Source organism: Pseudophryne corroboree, chromosome 3 (genome assembly GCF_028390025.1).
Source record: "Pseudophryne corroboree isolate aPseCor3 chromosome 3, aPseCor3.hap2, whole genome shotgun sequence".
Lineage (NCBI taxonomy): Eukaryota > Metazoa > Chordata > Amphibia > Anura > Myobatrachidae > Pseudophryne > Pseudophryne corroboree.
This window is the reverse complement of record NC_086446.1, coordinates 310,200,132-310,218,392: the sequence shown is the minus strand read 5'-3', so window position 1 is coordinate 310,218,392 and position 18,261 is coordinate 310,200,132. Positions and strand designations below refer to the sequence as shown.

The following is an 18,261-nucleotide window of genomic DNA, read 5'->3' as shown; positions in this document are numbered from 1 at the left end:
ATTAAAACATATATGGCAATTAAGAAAAGGGGGGGGGGTGGAGCTAAGAAATCAATTATTTTTAAAAAAGAAAAAAATTTGGCATCAAAAATATAAAATGTATAGAATAATAGAATATATATAAAATGCAGGTAGAGGATATACAATATAAAAAGTTCAAAAATTGTTAAATATTGAGATATCTATGAAAAGAGCTTATCTTATTAAGGAGGGTCAAGACGAGAATGACCAACGCGTTTCCTCAGTCTGACTTCATCAAGGGGTAAGGCCTGAAATATTGTTAGACTATTCTAGCCCTAAGGGCATGTCCCCGCTGGGACACGGAGCCCCCGCCTCCATATCCAGCCTACCCCTGGCTCCTCATCCTCTGGGGCCAGTACCTCATTTGGAGGGAGCTCCACACACCTCCTTACAGCAATATTGTGGAGGATTGCACACAGGAACACGATTTTACTTACCATTTCCAGCTAATACTGTACAGGAGGTCGCCACCAGTGCGGTGGAGCACACAGAAACTCCTTTTCTCTATCGTCCTAAGTGGATGCTGGGGTTCCTGAAAGGACCATGGGGAATAGCGGCTCCGCAGGAGACAGGGCACAAAAAAGTAAAGCTTTACTAGGTCAGGTGGTGTGCACTGGCTCCTCCCCCTATGACCCTCCTCCAGACTCCAGTTAGATTTTGTGCCCGAACGAGAAGGGTGCAATCTAGGTGGCTCTCCTAAAGAGCTGCTTAGAGAAAGTTTAGTTTAGGTTTTTTTTTTCTTTACAGTGAGTCCTGCTGGCAACAGGATCACTGCAACGTGGGACTTAGGGGGAAAGTAGTAAACTCACCTGCATGCAGAGTGGATTTGCTGCTTGGCTACTGGACACCATTAGCTCCAGAGGGATCGAACACAGGCCCAGCCGTGGAGTCCGGTCCCGGAGCCGCGCCGCCGACCCCCTTGCAGATGCTGAAGCGTGAAGAGGTCCGGAAAACGGCGGCTGAAGACTCCTCAGTCTTCATAAGGTAGCGCACAGCACTGCAGCTGTGCGCCATTTTCCTCTCAGCACACTTCACTGGGCAGTCACTGAGGGTGCAGAGCGCTGGGGGGGGGCGCTCTGAGAGGCAAATATAAACCTTATACAAGGCTAAAAATACCTCACATATAGCCCATAGGGGCTATATGGAGATATTTAACCCCTGCCTGACTGGAAAAATAGCGGGAGAAGAACCCGCCGAAAAAGGGGCGGGGCCTATCTCCTCAGCACACGGCGCCATTTTCTGTCACCGCTCCGCTGGTCAGAACGGCTCCCAGGTCTCTCCCCTGCACTGCACTACAGAAACAGGGTAAAACAGAGAGGGGGGGCACATTAATGGCTATATATATATATATTAAAGCAGCTATAAGGGAGCACTTAATATAAGGATATCCCTTGTATATATAGCGCTTTGTGGTGTGTGCTGGCAGACTCTCCCTCTGTCTCCCCAAAAGGGCTAGTGGGTCCTGTCTTCATTAGAGCATTCCCTGTGAGTTTGCGGTGTGTGTCGGTACGTGGTGTCGACATGTATGAGGACGATATTGGTGTGGAGGCGGAGCAATTGCCAAATATGCAGATGTCACCCCCCAGGGGGTCGACACCAGAATGGATGCCTTTATTTGTGGAATTACGTGATGGTTTATCTTCCCTTAAACAGTCAGTTGAGGACATGAGGCGGCCGGACAATCAATTAATGCCTGTCCAGGCGCCTCAAACACCGTCAGGGGCTGTAAAACGCCCTTTGCCTCAGTCGGTCGACACAGACCCAGACACGGGCACTGATTCCAGTGACGACGGTAGAAATTCAAACGTATTTTCCAGTAGGGCCACACGTTATATGATTTTGGCAATGAAGGAGACGTTACATTTAGCTGATACTACAGATACCGTAAAACAGGGTATTATGTATGGTGTGAAAAAACTACAAACAGTTTTTCCTGAATCAGAAGAATTAAATGACGTGTGTGATGAAGCGTGGGTTGCTCCTGATAAAAAGTTGATAATTTCAAAAAAGTTATTGGCATTATACCCTTTCCCGCCAGAGGTTAGGGCGCGCTGGGAAACACCCCCTAAGGTGGACAAGGCGCTCACACGCTTATCCAAACAAGTGGCGTTACCCTCTCCTGAGACGGCCGCACTTAAGGATCCATCAGATAGAAAGATGGAAGTTATTCAAAAGAATATATACACACATGCAGGTGTTATACTACGACCAGCTATAGCAACTGCCTGGATGTGCAGTGCTGGAGTAGTTTGGTCAGAATCCCTGATTGAAAATATTGATACCCTAGATAGGGACAATGTTTTACTGTCGTTAGAACAAATAAAGGATGCATTTATCTATATGCGTGATGCACAGAGGGATATTTGCACACTGGCATCTCGGGTGAGTGCTATGTCCATTTCAGCCAGAAGAGCCTTATGGACACGACAGTGGACAGGCGATGCGGATTCAAAACGTCACATGGAGGTTTTGCCGTATAAAGGGGAGGAGTTATTTGGAGTTGGTCTATCAGACTTGGTGGCCACGGCTACTGCCGGGAAATCCACTTTTTTACCTCAAGTCACTCCCCAACAGAGAAAGGCACCGACCTTTCAACCGCAGCCTTTTCGCTCCTACAAAAATAAGAGAGCAAAGGGCTTGTCGTACCTGCCACGAGGCAGAGGAAGAGGGAAGAGACACCAACAGGCAGCTCCTTCCCAGGAACAGAAGCCCTCCCCGGCTCCTGCAAAAACCTCAGCATGACGCTGGGGCCTCTCAAGCGGACTCGGGGACAGTGGGGGGCCGTCTCAAAAATTACAGCGCGCAGTGGGCTCACTCGCAGGTAGACCCCTGGATCCTGCAGATAATATCTCAGGGGTACAGGTTGGAATTAGAGACGGATCCTCCTCATCGTTTCCTGAAGTCTGCCTTACCAACCGTCTCTTCCGAAAGGGAGAGGGTGTTGGAAGCCATTCACAAGCTGTACGCTCAGCAGGTGATAGTCAAAGTACCCCTATTACAACAAGGAAAGGGGTATTATTCCACTCTATTTGTGGTACCGAAGCCGGATGGCTCGGTAAGGCCTATTCTAAATCTGAAGTCCTTGAACCTCTACATAAAAAAGTTCAAGTTCAAGATGGAGTCACTCAGAGCAGTGATAGCGAACCTGGAAGAAGGGGACTTTATGGTATCCTTGGACATCAAGGATGCGTATCTACACGTTCCGATTTACCCCGCACACCAGGGGTACCTCAGGTTCATTGTTCAAAACTGTCACTATCAGTTTCAGACGCTGCCGTTCGGATTGTCCACGGCGCCTCGGGTCTTTACCAAGGTAATGGCCGAGATGATGATTCTTCTTCGAAGAAAAGGCGTATTAGTTATCCCATACTTGGACGATCTCCTAATAAGGGCAAGGTCCAGAGAACAGCTGGAGACAGCTTTAGCACTATCTCAAGAGGTGCTAAGACAACACGGGTGGATTCTGAATATTCCAAAATCCCATTTAATCCCGACAACTCGTCTGCTGTTCCTAGGAATGATTCTGGACACGGTTCAGAAAAAGGTTTTCCTTCCAGAGGAAAAAGCCAAGGAGTTATCCGATCTGGTCAGGAACCTCCTAAAACCAGGAAAAGTGTCAGTACATCAATGCACAAGAGTCCTGGGAAAAATGGTGGCTTCTTACGAAGCAATTCCATTCGGCAGATTCCATGCAAGAATATTCCAAAGGGATCTGTTGGACAAATGGTCAGGGTCGCATCTGCAGATGCACCTGCGAATAACCCTGTCACCAAAGACAAGGGTGTCACTTCTGTGGTGGTTGCAGAAGGCTCACCTATTAGAAGGCCGCAGATTCGGCATTCAGGATTGGATCCTGGTGACCACGGACGCCAGCCTGAGAGGCTGGGGAGCAGTCACACAAGGAAGAAACTTCCAGGGAGTATGGACGAGTCTGGAAAAGTCTCTTCACATAAACATTCTGGAACTAAGAGCAATCTACAATGCTCTAAGCCAGGCGGAACTTCTCCTGCAAGGAAAGCCGGTGTTGATTCAGTCGGACAACATCACGGCGGTCGCCCATGTAAACAGGCAGGGCGGCACAAGAAGCAGGAGTGCAATGGCAGAAGCTGCCAAGATTCTTCGCTGGGCGGAGAATCACGTGATAGCACTGTCAGCAGTGTTCATCCCGGGCGTGGACAACTGGGAAGCAGACTTCCTCAGCAGACACGATCTTCATCCGGGAGAGTGGGGTCTACATCCAGAAGTCTTCAACATGTTAATAGACCGTTGGGAAAGACCAATTGTAGACATGATGGCGTCTCGCCTCAACAAGAAACTGGACAAATATTGCGCCAGGTCAAGAGATCCACAGGCAATAGCTGTGGACGCACTGGTAACTCCTTGGGTGTACCAGTCAGTGTATGTGTTTCCTCCTCTGCCGCTCATACCAAAGGTATTGAAGATCATACGGCAAAGAAGAGTAAGAACAATACTAGTGGTTCCGGATTGGCCGAGAAGGACTTGGTATCCGGAACTTCAAGAGATGCTCACGGACGAACCGTGGCCTCTACCTCTGAGAAGGGACCTGCTACAGCAGGGTCCCTGTCTTTTTCAAGACTTACCGCGGCTGCGTTTGACGGCATGGCGGTTGAACGCCAGATCCTAAAAGGGAAAGGCATTCCAGAAGAAGTCATTCCTACCTTGATTAAGGCACGGAAGGAAGTCACCGTGAAACATTATCACCGCATTTGGCGAAAATATGTAGCGTGGTGCGAGGATCGGAGGGTTCCGACGGAGGAATTCCAACTGGGTCGTTTCCTACATTTCCTGCAATCAGGATTATCTATGGGTCTCAAATTGGGATCCATTAAGGTTCAAATTTCGGCCCTGTCAATATTCTTCCAAAAAGAATTGGCCTCTGTCCCTGAGGTCCAGACTTTTGTCAAGGGAGTACTGCATATACAGCCTCCTGTGGTGCCTCCGGTGGCACCGTGGGATCTAAATGTAGTTTTAGATTTCCTCAAATCCCATTGGTTTGAACCATTGAAAAAGGTGGATTTGAAATATCTCACATTGAAAGTGACTATGTTACTAGCCCTGGCCTCTGCCAGGAGAGTATCTGAATTGGCGGCTTTATCTTATAAAAGTCCTTATCTAATCTTCCATTCGGATAGGGCAGAACTGCGGACTCGTCCGCATTTTCTCCCTAAAGTGGTATCAGCATTTCATCTGAACCAACCTATTGTGGTGCCTGCGGCCACTAGCGACTTGGAGGACTCCAAGTTGTTGGACGTTGTCAGAGCCTTAAAAATATACATTGCAAGGACGGCTGGAGTCAGAAAATCTGACTCGCTGTTTATATTGTATGCACCCAACAAGTTGGGCGCACCTGCTTCTAAGCAGTCGATTGCTCGTTGGATTTGTAACACAATTCAACTTGCACATTCTGTGGCAGGCCTGCCACAGCCTAAAACTGTAAAAGCCCACTCCACAAGGAAGGTGGGCTCATCTTGGGCGGCTGCCCGAGGGGTCTCGGCATTACAACTCTGCCGAGCAGCTACGTGGTCGGGGGAGAACACGTTTGTAAAATTTTACAAATTTGATACCCTGGCAAAGGAGGACCTGGAGTTCTCTCATTCGGTGCTGCAGAGTCATCCGCACTCTCCCGCCCGTTTGGGAGCTTTGGTATAATCCCCATGGTCCTTTCAGGAACCCCAGCATCCACTTAGGACGATAGAGAAAATAAGAATTTACTTACCGATAATTCTATTTCTCGGAGTCCGTAGTGGATGCTGGGCGCCCATCCCAAGTGCGGATTATCTGCAATACTTGTACATAGTTATTGTTAACTAATTCGGGTTATTGTTAAGGAGCCATCTTTAAGAGGCCTTTTCTGTTGTCATACTGTTAACTGGGTTTAGATCACAAGTTGTACGGTGTGATTGGTGTGGCTGGTATGAGTCTTACCCGGGATTCAAAATGCCTCCCTTATTGTGTATGCTCGTCCGGGCACAGTACCTAACTGGAGTCTGGAGGAGGGTCATAGGGGGAGGAGCCAGTGCACACCACCTGACCTAGTAAAGCTTTACTTTTTTGTGCCCTGTCTCCTGCGGAGCCGCTATTCCCCATGGTCCTTTCAGGAACCCCAGCATCCACTACGGACTCCGAGAAATAGAATTATCGGTAAGTAAATTCTTATTTTTAGGACCCCAATTGTGCACTCCACCAGCTGTCTATAGGCAGTAAGGGCGGAATTAAATGCTGATTGTGGTCCTGGTGTTGGTCTGCTGTAATGAGTCATAAGCCAGGGGGTGCAAGGATATCCATGATCTCCTGCAAAAACACAATACAATAATAATGCAAAAATATGGTGAACAATTACAAACCAACTAAACTTAACCTTTAATACATGATGTGGCTCAAACTCACCCAATGTCCATGCGTCTTGTCCTTCCAACAAACTTAATTTTTGCCATATCCTTGATTGCCGAATCACGTGGGAATCATGGCCACTTCCTGGGTACCGGGCAATCAGGGAAAGGATCTGGAGGGATGGGCCACAAACAACCATCACATTCAAAGAGTGGAACATTTTTCTGTTCCTAAAGATTTCTTCATTATGTGTTGGTGCCACAAGTGGAACGTGTGTCCCATCCACTACCCCAATAACATGTGGGAAGCGACTCACCCTTCACGGAATTTCCGCTTCACCACAGCTAGGGACTCCACATCCGATGGCATTGATATGAACTGCTTATTTCTTTTGAGGAATGCAGATATTACATGCCTCAGGATCCTTGAGAATGCAGCCTGGGAGATGCCTACCAGGACACCAACTGTATGCTGGTAGGACCCTGAGGCACAAAGACAGCAATGAATTGTGTCAGTGGTGGAATTGATGTAGGATGCCGAATTGTACTCTCTAGATCACTCTCTATTATTGAGTTTCTAGGATGACATGAGGAGGCAGCCTATAGCGCCGCACTACCTCATCATCTGGCATTCCAAAAAGGCTGACACGTGTACGAAAGATACTAGGCCTTGCACGCCTCCGTTGCCTTCGAGGATAAGGGTCAGGTTGGGGTTGGCCGTATAAGTCATACAGGTATGCTGCCACAACCAACTGAAAGACAAATTTCACAGAGTGTTAAATCATAATCCAATGATTATTCACAAACATTCTTCAATAACAATTTGAAATTTGAAAAACCACTTACAGATGTGCGTTAATCCATATCTAAATTTTGCAAACCAGGAGGAAAGGAACATTATTCAAATTTGTTAAAAAAAAATATTATACTACTATTATGCAAAATAACACAACACAGCACAACAACACAATGAGCATGCATATACTTACTAGACAAAACAACCACAAAGAAACAACAGCAAAAATCAGGATAAAAACAACACAAGGCTACTTAGGCTGAAAAATACTACAAAATTAACTCTGCCTTGAGAAGATAAGAGAAAGAAACACTTAATAAGCACAGTAAGATAAACCAACACCCCACCACACAACACTACACACACCTATGAACATGCATATACTTACCAGCAAATGAAATAGATAACAAAAAACAAAACAAAAGCGCTCAAAAAAACAAATGAAATGGGCTACTTTGCCTTAATAAAAAACAAAAAATATGCTGCCTTCAGTAGAAAGAGAAGGAAACATAATAAACACACACATAGAATATGCAATAAACTCTCCACACAACACACACCTGTGAACATGCATATACTTACCCACAGATGACTTTGACAAACCAAAAAAGCAAAAGTCCTCCCAAAACAAAGTAAAATGGCTAGTTTGCCTTACAACACAACTCAAAAAGATGCAGCCTTCGGGAGAAAGAGAAAGAAACATAATAAACACACACATAGAATATGCAAAAAACCCTCCACACAACACACACCTGTGAACATGCACATACTTACCCGCAGATAGATATACTGTTGTTCCCTTGATAATAAATGTGAATGTAAATTAATTAAAAACAACAACAGTCAGGTCATCCACACTACAAATATCCTTCCATACAAACCAAAAATATACAGAAAAGGAAAAAAATACATGCATTAGTTGTGCTACACGCGGTGTGACCGCAATATAGCAGATAAACGCAATGCACCACAGTAAACCGCAAAGGGACGTGTTGCAAACATACGCTGTGCTGTGCAAACTCACACAATCATCACCATACAACATACTTACCACAAAAGCTAACAATCCCACCAAAAAATAGACACGACTCTGCATAGCACATTACATTGCCATGGTATCCGTTCACATGGTCGACCATGTTATGGTCTACAGTCATTAGGTCGACCACTATTGGTTGACATTGACATGGTCGACATTGACACATGGTCGACACATGAAAATGGTCGACACATGAAAAGGTCGACATGAGTTTTTTAACTTTTTTTTCTTTTGGGGAACTTTTCCATACTTTACGATCCACGTGGACTACGATTGGAACGGTAATCTGTGCCGAGTGAAGCGGTAGCGGAGCGAAGGCACCATGCCCGAAGCATGGCGAGCGAAGCGGTGCACTAATTGGGGTTCCCAGTCACTTTACGCAAAAAACGACACCAAAAAAAGTTTTTAAAAAAATCATGTCGACCTTTTCATGTGTCGACCTTTTCATGTGTCGACCATTTTCATGTGTCCATGTCGACCATGTCAATGTCGACCAATAGTGGTCGACCTAATGACTGTCGACCATAACATGGTCGACCATTCATACCGGAACCCATTGCCATTACATCGGGAAAATATATTTAAAAACACAACAGCACAAAAATCCACAACTTACCTCCACAATGCACTTTCCACTCTCCACTCTAGACTCTCCATTCTCAACTCTGCACTCTCCATACACCCACAAACCACGGATGGCTAGAACATGCTTAAATAGTGTTAGCAATCACTGCAAATGTACCAATTGTGTATGCATCACCTGTGCTAATTTTCGCTAAGCATGCCTACGCAGGTATAAATCACCCCCTGAACCATACGCACATGCTACCTGCATCAAGGAGCATGACTTTGCCCAGGAATTGAGACAACTTTGCGAAGAGTATGCTGCAATAGGAGACAAACAAACAAGAATCCAACAAAGGCTACAGCAGTTGGCACAGGAGCAAGAAGCTGGCTTTGTAGAGGAGACAGGAGCTGGATCCAATACCGAAGTACCTCCATCAACTGGTCAACAAACACAACAACAGGCTGGTGTAAGTTCCTTGGCTGAGGAAGATGTGGGCCAAACTGAGGAACATTCTGGCCCAACTACACAAACGCAACAATCAGAAGCACAAAGTGAAGAGGAAGGTGGAACTAGTTCTCAGGCTACTGCATCGCAGGCAACGACACAAAAGAGAAACCGCCAACCACCATTTACCAAGAGGGAGTTAGTTAGCCATTCTCGTACCACAAGCCATTGAGAAGATTAATTTTGGAAATATAAACATGGACGCTGGGACCAAGGACCGTATCTGGAGCGAGATCACAGATGCTGTGAATGAGGTGGGACCAATTATCCGCACACCCCAAAAAGTGAGGAGATGGTAAGTATATAATGAGGCACACTCTAAAACCCTATTGTCTACATTTGCTAAGATGGAAGCTTGATTTTAGATGTAATGTTACCAGGGCCGAAACTAGGATTTTTGTCACCCGGGGCAAGGTAGTCATTTGACACCCCCCACCCCCCACCCCCCCCCCCCCCCCCCCGCAAAAAAAATATAAAAATATTTTACAATAAATAAATAAATAAAAAAAATAAAATAAAATAAAAATAAAAAATAAATGAATAAAAATATTATATATATACATATATATATATATATATATATATATATATATCTCTCTCTCTTTCAGAACTTTTTTACCTGAGAAACTGCCTTTTCTAACATAAATTTCATATCCAGGAAAAAGTGTCCCCATTTTACACAGTACGACAGGCAAGTGCATTGCGGCAGGAAAAAGTGTCCCCATTTTACACATTGCGGCAGGAAAAAGTGTCCCCATTTTACACATTGCGGCAGGCACAGGTCCCCATTTTACACAGTACGCTGGCAAGTGTCCCCATTTTACACATAGCGGCAGGCACAGGTCCCCATTTTACACATTGCGGCAGGCACAGGTCCCCATTTTACACAGTACGCTGGCAAGTGTCCCCATTTTACACATAGCGGCAGGCACAGGTCCCCATTTTACACAGTACGCTGGCAAGTGTCCCCATTTTACACATTGCGGCAGACAGGTGTCCCCATTTTACACATTGCGGCAGGAAAAAGTGTCCCCATTTTACACATTGCGGCAGGAAAAAGTGTCCCCATTTTACACATTGCGGCAGGCACAGGTCCCCATTTTACACAGTACGCTGGCAAGTGTCCCCATTTTACACATAGCGGCAGGCACAGGTCCCCATTTTACACAGTACGCTGGCAAGTGTCCCCATTTTACACATTGCGGCAGGCACAGGTCCCCATTTTACACAGTACGCTGGCAAGTGTCCCCATTTTACACATTGCGGCAGGCACAGGTCCCCATTTTACACAGTACGCTGGCAAGTGTCCCCATTTTACACATAGCGGCAGGCACAGGTCCCCATTTTAAACAGTACGCTGGCAAGTGTCCCTATTTTACACATTGCGGCAGGCACAGGTCCCCATTTTGCACAGTACGCTGGCAAGTGTCCCCATTTTACACATTGCGGCAGGCACAGGTCCCCATTTTACACAGTACGCTGGCAAGTGTCCCCATTTTACACATAGCGGCAGGCACAGGTCCCCATTTTACACAGTACGCTGGCAAGTGTCCCCATTTTACACATTGCGGCAGGTACAGGTCCCCATTTTACACAGTACGCTGGCAAGTGTCCCCATTTTACACATAGCGGCAGGCACAGGTCCCCATTTTACACAGTACGCTGGCAAGTGTCCCCATTTTACACATAGCGGCAGGCACAGGTCCCCATTTTACACATAGCGGCAGGCACAGGTCCCCATTTTACACATAGCGGCAGGCACAGGTCCCCATTTTACACATTGCGGCAGGTGGTGGAGGGAGAGAAAGAGAGAGGAAGGGAGAGGGGCTGACTTACATTTGAAGCGGTTCTCGCCGCTCTTCAGCCGCCTCTCCCTCCTCGTCTGCGCGGCTCCGGGCTCCCCCTTCTCCCTCCTCCGGCGGGGTTTCGTGGAATGACGCGTTTGCGCCGTGACGTCACGACGCAATCGCGTCATTCCGCGAAACCCCGCCCCCCGAGCTGGGCACTCGGGAGAAGGGGTTTTTTAAAAGTAAGTGCCGCGGCGGGTGTTAGGGGGTCTCGGCGCCCCCTCCAATCTGGCACCCAGGTCGCCTGCCCCCCTAGCCCCCCCCTAGTTTCGGCCCTGATGTTACCTATAGCAATCAAGACTATTACATGTAACCTTATAGAAGGTGCTAGATAAATGATGAGCTTTAATGTTTGTTTGGTATGTTTCTACCTCTATCTTGAAGTTCTATTTACACATTACAATATTTTTTGCTATGTATGTGGACAAGTAGAAGTTGGCGAAAGCAATGTAGGGTGTGATATTTGTGACTTTATTGCTTTATGTATATAATTGCAAAAAATTGTATGGAAATTTACTAATGTTTTGTTTTTTCACCTTACCCCTAACCACAAAAACATCTGTAGTTGGGCTGACTTCAAGTCCCGGCTGAAATTGAAAAGGTCTGTGCAGTGGTTAAGCTTTGAGCACAACAGGGGGAGGGACACTCCCTGAGACTTTTGAGTTTACGGACTTGGAGGAGCAAGCAATGGTCTGTGTATCGTATTAGGAGGTGGCAGGTGTGTCCAAAATGGACACCGACACACCTGCCCTTGAATGTCCACATGCCTTGGAAGGTATAATGTTTTTTTTATGTTAAACTTTTTATATTTTAAAAACTTAAAAAATGTGGGTAACTAATATTTTTTACTTTTGTCTAGTTTTCCAAACACAGCACAGGAGGTGCAGCTCACTAAGGCTGAGGATGGAGGAAGCCGTGACAGCTCCAGTGTGGGGTCGGCAAGCCCACCGTCCCGGCACCACACAGGCACACTCCCCCAACCCAGTCTCCCGGAGCTTCTTGGTGAAATTGTCAGTCATGGAAGAGTTAACACAGATTTCTATGACCAGATGCTCCGGGAGGTCCGTGAGCTGGCCTCCACTGTGCGACAAGGCATGTGTGACATCTCCTCCACTGTGGCACAAGGAATGCCGGACATATTCACCACTATTGGCCAAGGCATGCAGACCATCGCAGCCCTCCTTGGTCAGAGTCTCAGGGAGGCTACAACACCTGCCCCATCACCTAGCCCTGCCCAGGAACAAGATCTCACTGGGCAGGCCCCTCGAAGATCCACGCACAGACCCAACACAGAAAAACAACCCCTTCAGCCGGACAAAAAAAAGGGGAAAACGTTGAATTATCTCCAGATGCAGTCCTTGTTTCCAGCGCCCATGTTGTGTTTCCAAAAATGTTTTTTTCTCAATGGTTTGTGGGACAAGAATGTCCAAATGGGGTTTTGCGCATTCACTTTTCTTTCCCTGCCTGTGATGCATTAGCCTGTGAGCTTGTCCCACCTTCCTCTTCAGTTTGTGGTGCTGATTGTGGCATTTCAGTATTGGGTACATAAACTTCCACAATTTGCCCCACATCTTCCTCAGCCAGGGTACTGACACCACTGAGTACTGGGCAGTGAAAGCCTCTTTTCTGCACACCCAGGTGCCTTTTTTATTTAAAAATTAAAACCACTTTGTCTTTGTGTTATGTATGTACACTGCTCAAAAAATAAATAAAGGGAACACTAAAATAACACATCCTAGATCTGAATGAATGAAATATTCTTATTAAATACTTTGTTCTTTACATACAGTATTTGAATGTGCTGACAACAAAATCACATTAAAATGATCAATGGAAATCAAATTTATTAACCCATGGAGGTCTGCATTTGAAATCACCCTCAAAATTAAAGTGGAAAAACACACCACAGGCTGATCCAACTTTGATGTAATGTCCTTAAAACAAGTAAAAATGAGGCTCAGTAGTGTGTGTGGCCTCCACGTGCCTGTATGACCTCCCTACAACCCACACAAGTGGCTCAGGTAGTGCAGCTCATCCAGGATGGCACATCAATGCGAGCTGTGGCAAGAAGGTTTGCTGTGTCTGTCAGCATAGTGTCCAGAGCATGGAGGCGCTACCAGTAGACAGGCCAGTACATCAGGCTGTAGTGTGTTTTTCCACTTTAATTTTGAGGGTAACTCCAAATCCAGACCTCCATGGGTTAATAAATTTGATTTCCATTGATAATTTTTGTGAGATTTTGTTGTCGGCATATTCAACTATGTAAAGAACAAAGTATTTAATAAGAATATTTAATTCATTCAGATCTAGGATGTGTTATTTTAGTGTTCCCTTTATTTTTTTTGAGCAGTGTATGTATGTATGTATGTATGTGTGTGTGTGTTTGTGTATATATATATATATATATATATATACAGTGTATGTATATATATATATATATATATATATATATATATAGTGTGTGTGTGTATATATGTATATATATATATATATATATATATATATATATATATAATACTGTATGTTTTGGGTTTTTTTAATTATGAGCAAAACTATTACTACCATTTACACTTTGGGGGTAATTCCAAGTTGATCGCAGCAGGAATTTTGTTAGCAGTTGGGCAAAACTATGTGCACTGCAGGGGGGGCGGGGGGGGGGGGGGCAGATATAACATGTGCAGAGAGAGTTAGATTTGGGTGTTGTGTGTTCAATCTGCAATCAGTGTAAAAATAAAGCAGCCAGTATTTACCCTGCACAGAAACAAAATAACCCACCCAAATCTAACTCTCTCTACACATGTTATATCTGCGTCCCCTGCAGTGCACATGGTTTTGCCCAAATGCTAACAAAATTCCTGCTGCGATCAACTTGGAATTACCACCTTTGTCCTATAATTGTGTTGGCATTATTGTGTTGCATAGTAATGTTTTTAAGAAATATTTAACCAAATGTTTGTTTGTTTGTTTTTTTGTGGTTTTTTTTTTTTGGGGGGGGGGGGGGGTTTGTTTAAAAAGTACTAGAGAATAAATTTACAAAGAGGGGACTTCTATTTATGATGGGATGTTGCCCATAGCAACCAATCACATTCCAGGTATTATGTTATAGAAGGTGCTACATAAATGAGCTTTTGAATGTGATTGGTTGCTATGGGCAACATCCCATGCTAAATAGAAATCACATCTTAGAAAATGGACCCCTATACCTGAAGCATTATTATGAACATTACAGGTAACTTGCATTATGGAGTGAATGTTGTAATATTCACCACACAACAAATGTATTCCTCAAGAAAACATGTCATGTATGTGGGAGAGATGAATACAGTTATGTGTATTTAAAATGCACAATGTAGCCTCATTGTTACCTTAAAGCAATGTGTCAGCTCAAAGCAATGTGAACACAGAAAGTGGTCCTTTAAAAAATAATAATGTGTTGTGTGTAATGTGTACAATTGATTGACAAACAACACAGGTAGTACATGTGCAGTACACACGTAATAAAAGTTGTGAAAAAAATGTGTGTAGACGGATTGCATACCTCCCAACTGTCCCGATTTTCGCGGGACAGTCCCGTTTTTTGGGGACTGTCCTGCTGTCCCACCCACGGGCCGCAGTGTCCCGCGGTGGGGGGGGGGGGGGCAGTTGGGAGGCTCTGTCTGTCGCTGCCCTGCTTAGCAGAGCAGCGGTGAATAGACACTGTGCGCATGCGCACAGCGTCTATTCAGTGCAGACAGGGGGAGAGGGGGCATACCAGCGGCTGACAGAGCGCTGGGCATGACCCCCCAGTGACGAAAACGGGGGCGTGTCTCACGATCGTGGGTCCTCCGTGAAGCCACGCCCCCCCTGTCACGGGCCACGCCCCTTTTGTGTGTGTCCCTCTTTGGAAGGGGGCAAAGTTGGGAGGTATGGGATTGTGTGTTGCACATATGCAGGGAGTGTAAAACTACATACCATTTCAGAGTAAGCTAGAGATGCAATGAGCTGTTGTGGCATTTGCATTGCAAACAGGTGTGTTTAATTTGCAGTTATTTGCAGGGAGATCCCTGACAGACACCTGTGCTCAGCGTTCGCTAGCTGTGCGTAGCCCTGGACTTACTTGCCAGCTGCGAATGCTTAGTGTGCACTGACAGCGATTTACTTTACAGCGATGCTAAAACCACGCCTGCAGCCCTTAACACACTCCCCCACAAGACACCCACCTTCACGCCCCTTTTTGCTAGCCTGCGAAGCCATGCCCCCACACCGCCTTCAACACGCCTCTTTGTCATTGCCTGTCAGCGTTCTCAAGTGTCATGTGCATGCCTGCACATTAGTCGCACGGCGAGCCCGCACATGCGCATTCGTGACTTTGCACGTGCGCATTCCGCAAAAACCCGCCGCTTGCGATGCAAATAATAGCAGCGATTAGGTCTGACAGCCCCAAAGTTCTAAGTGGCCAGTTTAGGATTAATGGTGATATTGCCCATAACACTATAACGCATATACTGTATATCAAGGAAATTCCCTTTTTCAGTTTCGGTTTTCTTCTGTGACACATCTAGGCAGGGGTACCCTTAAAGGAATTTCTTGCAGCGACAGACAGAAAAATTAGTTTTATTCCAGTGGTGATGTTGTACCTCACAGAATCCCCTAAGAGGCACCGTTGCTGTGCTTTCAATTTGTTAGAAGGAAACTAAACAAACCAAGGTTTAGAAGCCAGATACAGTAGGAGGGCAGGGAGACGGAAGCACACAGAGGACAGAGAGACAGTGTGGAGAATACAACAGAGCCGGATAAACAGTCGTTTGACATTGAGGTAAGCTATGGTATATCTCTGGCTATAATACTGGTCGCACAGGTTGATTCATGTTGAATGAAAGGCCCTAATTTTAATTATCCAGAACACAGTATTATTCCTAACCATTTGGGGGGTGCTACCACAGGCAAAATAAGTCTGCAAAAAGAGAGGAAGAGAAAGGGTTCGAAATGCCCTATAGTGGTGCACACAATCTTTTATTAAAATATAACTTTTATTGTGATATATAATAAAACCAGCGAATATAAAAGGAAAAATAGAATAGTGTAAATGAGAAAGAAATCGTGATTAAAATTAGAAATGCTGCGCACTAGAAGTCACCTGAATAGCTCATATATTGCTATTAAAGTTTCAGGATAGTTAGGAGTGTATCAGGAGTATATGATTCCAATATATTTGTAGTTGATATTTGCACTACGTTTCTGCTGACTGTAAAGGAACTCCTAGAGTAAATGTCTAAATTTTCTAATCCCTCCCAGGATTTAGGATATGAGACCGTTAAAGAAGCAGGACTCCAGATATCATCGTGTGTGTGATATAGTATAATAATGATAATACCCTAATAGTTTGCTGTGTGTAATGGTAACAGAAATTATTCTTAATAAACTGATCAAACAAATGCTGTGTGCTGTATTTTCAATATTTCACAGAATTAGTTTCAAAACTCTGGCTTAGCTCTTAATAAGTCTCAACAGCATCTGAGTGTCCTCCTAAACTCCATATATAATAGTGTATCCATTGAAAGAGAAACATTGGCATAGTGATACAATTGTATCCCCTAAGAGAGAAACAGCAGCTGCCAGTTCAAAGATACGGCTCTGACAGTCTTGAATCTTTTGGCTGTTTATAAGTGATAGATACAATTGTCCTGGTTTTATTGTAACATAGTTTAGGGCATTATTTACAGCTGAAATAGCTGCTGACAATAAATAATCAGTAATCCCTTGTCACAATATCATTCTCTATCACATTTTCTCTCAGAATCACTATACACTCCAATATTTAAGCATACACATATTAGGTCTCTTATCCATAGTGGATAAGAGACCCAATATGTGTATATTTAAATATTGGAGTTCCCTTGGGGAAGCACATTGCCTTAAGGATTAGATGTATTGGTTTGAATATATGTTAACACTGAGCCAGAGGTCCCGTAGTACGGATAGGCACTCGAAGGATCTAGTTGAACATCATGATCCAGCTTATTTCTAACTGAAATCGATTGAGACTCCCTGGGATGACGACATAGGGAAATCCAGTGAAGGCCGATCATGTGACCTATACGTCAGCTGATGAGGTGGCATCACGTTACTGGATATCTTAACAAAACAGGAAATTCCTATTGGCGGACTGCGGTAACCGCCGGTATTTAGGGGTAAGCCAGGAGACAATCTGGTTCTGCCTCCATAGTTGCCAATTCAGCTTATAACAAGCGGAATTGGGCTTGTTTTTTCTTCTGGTTGCTTATTTTTTTGGGTGGTTGCTTGTTGCTTGTTTTTGGGCTTATAATTTTTTTTGCTGCTTGTTTTTGGGCTTCTTTTGTTTTTAGGTATCACTGACACCGACTTTCAGAGATAATTAGTCATTCATCCATATAACACAGATCCTCACACAGACATACTGTAGGTGAGACGTTGTGGATGAATAGAGTCTTAAAGAAATGATGATGAGTCATTCATTATGTCTATTGTTGCCGACTGCCGGTTGTGTGTATTCAGTAGGGCTAATTTGTTTTTAACAATGACAACAACAAAGACACTGACCAGACACACAACAGTGAAGCAATTTAGGACCACTTTATGTGGTATTCCTTATGTCAGATATGGTTTAAGACGCTTGGGTATTTGTTGCAAGGATTTTAAACCAACTACCAATATGCTTCAGCGCTTCAACTCAGGAATGTATAACATGGAAGCTTCTACAGACGATGGAGACAGCTCAGATGAATTTGCTTATATCCATTTTACACAAAACCTTTGTAATTCAGTGTGCTATGTACTTTACCTCACAGTATGCCATCTGCAATGCACTTTACTTCACACAGTGTGCCATGCACTTTACCTCACACAGTGGGGGTCATTCCGAGTTGTTCGCTCGCTAGCTGCTTTTAGCAGCATTGCACACGCTAGGCCGCCGCCCTCTGGGAGTGTATCTTCGCTTAGCAGAATTGCGAATGAAAGATTAGCAGAATTGCGAATAAATAATTCTTAGCAGTTTCTGAGTAGCTCGAGACTTACTCCTACACTGCGATCAGCTCAGCCCGTTTCGTTCCTGGTTTGATGTCACAAACACGCCCTGCGTTCGGCCAGCCACTCCTGCGTTTCATCCTGGCACGCCTGCG

General features: G+C 44.9%; 1 protein-coding gene across 2 annotated transcripts in view; it reads left to right on the top strand.

The window, feature by feature from the left end:
• The first annotated feature begins 15,802 nt into the window (after nucleotides 1-15,802).
• The window catches only part of DHX58 (DExH-box helicase 58), a 92,430-nt gene continuing 89,971 nt past the window's right edge, over nucleotides 15,803-18,261 (top strand). For both annotated transcript variants that reach the window (XM_063959418.1, XM_063959417.1), the window contains exon 1: nucleotides 15,803-15,920. The gene's annotated coding sequence lies outside the window, so the exon portion shown is untranslated. The remainder of the gene's footprint in view (nucleotides 15,921-18,261) is intronic.